This window comes from Hylobates moloch, unplaced genomic scaffold, assembly GCF_009828535.3.
Source record: "Hylobates moloch isolate HMO894 unplaced genomic scaffold, HMol_V3 SCAFFOLD_14, whole genome shotgun sequence".
Classification (NCBI taxonomy): domain Eukaryota; kingdom Metazoa; phylum Chordata; class Mammalia; order Primates; family Hylobatidae; genus Hylobates; species Hylobates moloch.
Window position 1 is genome coordinate 70639736 of NW_026652289.1, and position 4646 is coordinate 70644381.

Consider the following 4646-nt stretch of genomic DNA (forward strand, 5'->3'; position numbering starts at 1 on the left):
GCGCCCGGCCTCATCAAAGTTATTTTCTATTCTGTCCTCCCCCACTACCCTGCCCACCCAGGTTTTTTTTTTAATCTGTGCTTCATTTTGGCTCATTTCATTTGCTGTATCTTCAACTGACCTTTTTTTCCCCACAGTGTTAAACATGCTGTTAATTCTATCCAGTAAAGTTTACATTTAACACATGCAATTTTTCTTCTCTAAGTGCTCCACTTGGTTTTGTTTGTTTGTTTTGAGACAGACTCTCATTCTATCACCCAGGCTGGAGTAAAAAAGGTGTGATCTCAGCTCACTGCAACCTCTGCCTTCCTGGTTCAAGCAATTCTCCTGCCTTAGCCTCCTGAGTAGCTGGGATTACAGGCATGCCCACCATGTCTGGCTAATTTTTGTATTTTTAGTAGAGATGGGGTTTCACCATGTTAGCCAGGCTGGTCTCGAATCCCTGACCTCAGGTGATCCCCACCTCAGCCTCCGAAGTGCTAGGATTACAGGCGTGAGCCATGGTACCTGGCCTGGTTCTTTTTTTCTTCTTATTATTTTTTTTAATGGAGAAGAGTTCTTGCTATGATGCCCAGGCTGGTCTCAAACTCCTGGCCTCAAGCACTCTCCTGTCGTAGCCCCCACCAAAGTGCTGAGATTAAGGCATGAGCCACTGTGCCTGGCTGGTCCTTTTATTTATTTATTTATTTATTTATTTATTTATTTATTTATTTATATTTTTATTTTATTTTGAGACAGAGTCTTGCTCTGTCACCCTGGCTGGAGGGCAGTGGCATGATCTTGGCTCACTGCAACCTCCACCTCCCGGGTTCAAGCCATTCTGCTGCCTCAGCCTCCCGAGTAACTGGGATTACAGGTGCACGCCAGAACACCTGCCTAAATTTTTGTATTTTTAGTAGAGACGGGGGTTTCACCATGCTGGCCAGGCTGGTCTCAAACTCTCAAACTCCTGACCTCAAGTCAGCCACCCATCTCAGCCTCCCAGAGTGCTGGGATTATAGGTGTGAGTCACTGTACCTGGCCTGATTCTTTCTTTTATCTTCCATATCTCTCATTACTGTGTTTATGTTTTCCTTGTCCGCTAATTCTATCATTTATGTCTTTTCTGGGTCTGCTTTTTAAGTTTTTTAATCTAGGCCAGGCTCGGTGGCTCACGCCTGTAATCCCAGCACTTTGGGAGGCCGAGGTGGGCGGATCACGAGGTCAGGAGATCGAGACCATCCTGGCTAACATGGTGAAACCCCGTCTCTACTAAAAATACAAAAAAATTAGCTGGGCGAGGTGGCGGGCGCCTGTAGTCCCAGCTACGCGGGAGGCTGAGGCAGGAGAATGGCGTGAACCCCAGGGGGCGGAGCCTGCAGTGAGCCGAGATCGCGCCACTGCACTCCAGCCTGGGTGAAAGAGCGAGACTCCGTCTCAAAAAAAAAAAAAAAAAGAGACCAGCCTGCTCAACATGGTAAAACCCCATCTCTACTAAAAATACAAAAACTAGCCAGGCGTGGTGGCACGCACCTATAATCCCAGCTACTTGGGAGGCTGAGGCAGCAGAATGGCTTGAATCTGGGAGGCAGAGGTTGCAGTAAGCCGAGATCGTGCCACTGCACTCCAGCCTGGGCAACAGAGTGAGACTACATCTCAAAAAAAAAAGTTTTTAATCCAAAGTGAGAGGGAGAGCAGCAAGATTGTTAAGGGACAGAAGGAGCTTGGTCTGCTTTTATTGACTAATTTCCCTCTTGGTTATAGGTCACATTTTCCTGCTTCTTAGCATGACTAGTAATTTTTTATTAGAAACTAGACATTGTACATTTTATGTTGAGTGACTGAATTTTTAGTTTGGCTTTGTTCTAGTAGGTGGTTAAGTTACTTATAGTTCAGCTTGATCTGTCTGAGCTTGCTTTTAAGCTTTGCTAGGGTTAGTCTAGAGCAGCCCCCTTTTTTTTTTTTTTTTTTCTGAGACTGTCTCGCTCTGTCGCCCAGGTTGGAGTGCAGTGGCGCAATCTCAGCTCACTGCAAGCTCCGCCTCCCAGGTTCATGCCATTCTCCTGCCTCAGCCTCCCGAGTGGCTGGGACTACAGGCGCCTGCCACCACGCCTGGTTAATTTTTTTGTATTTTTAGTAGAGACAGGGTTTCACCGTGTTAGCCAGGATGGTCTCCATCTCCTGACCTCGTGATCCGCCCACCTCGGCCTCCCAAAGTGTGGGGATTACAGGCGTGAGCCACTGAGCCCGGCCTAGAGTAGTCTTTAATCTAGAGAATAATTTATCCCTCTAGTGAAGCCTGACCTTTGTTATTATTATTATTATTATTATCATTATTTTTTGAGACAGAGTCTTGTTCTGTTGCCCATGCTGGAGGGCAGTTATGTAATCGGGCTCACTGCAACCTCAGCTTCCCAGGCTCAAGTGATGATCTTGCCTTAGCTTCCCTCGTAGCTGGGACTACAGGAGCATGCCACCACACCTGGATAATTTTTAAACTTTTTTTGTAGAGACGGAGTCTCACTATGCTGCACAGGCTGGTCTCAAACTCCTGGGCTCAAGTGATCCTCCCCTGTCAGCCTTCTGAATTCTAGGATTATAGGCAGAAGCCACCATGCCCAGTAAGCATGACCCTTTTGAGGTCTGTACTTAACTCCTGCATGATCAACAATAACTGTCCACTCTGGTTGAAACTCAGTTTGTCTCCAAGTGCTGTGTGGGGTCTCGGAACTGTTTCCCTCTGTGCCTTCAGTGCCTCATAGTATCCGGTCTTGTGAAAATTTTACTCTATGAATATGCATCTTAAGAGTTCAACAAAGATTCAAGAGAACCTTTATGCAAATTTCTGGAGGTCTCTTTCTGCATACCTCCTTCCTTCCCAGAACTTTGTCCAGCAACTTCCAGCCATCTCACCCCTCTTAAACTCTGATCTGTCATATCAATTTAGCAAGACCACTGTGCTCTGTTTGGGATCACTCTGCTCTGTGATTTGGAAGTTGCCTCCAGGAAGAAATCTGAGGCAATGGGAGTTTACCTCTTTTGTGTCCCTCATCTCTGGGATCACAGTCCCGAGTTACCTGTCATCCAATGTCTGAAAACATTGTTCATATATTTTGTCTAGTTTTCTAGTGTCTTAAATTGTGAGAATAAACTTCATCATGACCAGAAGCATAAATATCTCATTAACTTGGCCTTGAGGTCTCAGATTAGAGCTCACTGCCTAGGAAGCCTTCCTGAACCCCAGGCTTGGTTAAGTTCCCCTCCCATGTGCTGCCATAGTATCTCATCAGGGTGCCTACCATGCTGTATTGTTTTTTGTCTTTTTTTTTTTTTTTTTGAGACAGAGTCTCGCCCTGTTGCCCAGGCTGGAGTTCAGTGGTGCGATCTTGGCTCACTGCAATCTCAGCCTCCCGAGTTCAAGCGATTCTCCAGCCTCAGCCTCCCGAGTAGATGGGATTAAAGGTGCCCGCCACCACGCCCAGCTAATTTTTTTGTATTTTTAGTAGAGAAAGGGTTTCACCATATTGGCAAGTCTGGTTTCGAATTCTTGACCTCAAGTGATCTGCCTGCCTAAGCCTCCCAAAGTGCTAGGATTACAGGCATGAGCCACTGTGCCTGGGCTCACCCTGTATGTTAACTGCCATTTCACTTGTCTGTATCCCTCAATAAATTATAGGCTTTTCAAGGCCAGGGTCCTCCTCTCTGTCTTGCTGTATGTATCATTACGATGCTTAGTACATAGGATGAACTCAATAACAAGGCAGAGGCCAGGCCTGGCCCTGTCTCTACAAAGAAATACAAAAATTTGCCAGGTGTGGTGGAGCATGCCTGTAGTCACAGCTACTCAGGAGGCTGAAGCAGGAGGTTTTCTTGAGCCCAAGGAGCTTCAGGCTGCAGTGAGCTATGATCGCACCAATACACTCCAGCCTGGGTGACAGAGTGACATCGTGACACCTTGAATAAAAAAAAATGAATAAAAATAAATAAATGCTGAGTAGATGACCTAGAGATCAAGGAAGCAAAGGGGAAAATCTAGATCTTAAGGTGAAAGGGCTAACTTAGGCACTATTTATTTTTAAAAAGGTATGGAAGGACCAAAATAGTTAAAGTGGTTATCCACTGGCAATGGGAGCAGTGAGAAGGTAGGTGAGGTTTCTTTTTCATTTTCTCTTACTTATTTTCTTTCTTTTCTCTTCTTTCTTCTTCTTCTTTTTTTTTTTTTTTTTACAAAAGCAACTTTATTGAAGTATAATTGACATAGCATTAAATTTGCACTTTTTCTTTTTTTTTGAGATGGAGTCTCCCTCTGTCACCCAGGCTGGAGTGCAATGGAGAGATCTCAGCTCACGGCAACCTCCGCCTCCCGGGTTCAAGCAATTCTCCTGCCTCAGCCTCCCGAGTAGCTGGGATTACAGCCACAAACCACCATGCCCAGGTAATTTTTGTATTTTTTTGTAGAGATGGGGTTTCACCATGTTGGCTAGGCTAGTCTCAAACTCCCGATCTCAGGTGATCCACCCGCCTCGGCTTCCCAAACTGCTGGGATTACAGGTGTGAACCACCCCACCTGACCTTAAATTTGCCTTTTTAAGTGTGCATTTGGACATGTTTTGCCATACATAACTACCACCCTAATCAAGATAAAGAACATTTCTATCATCCAAAAA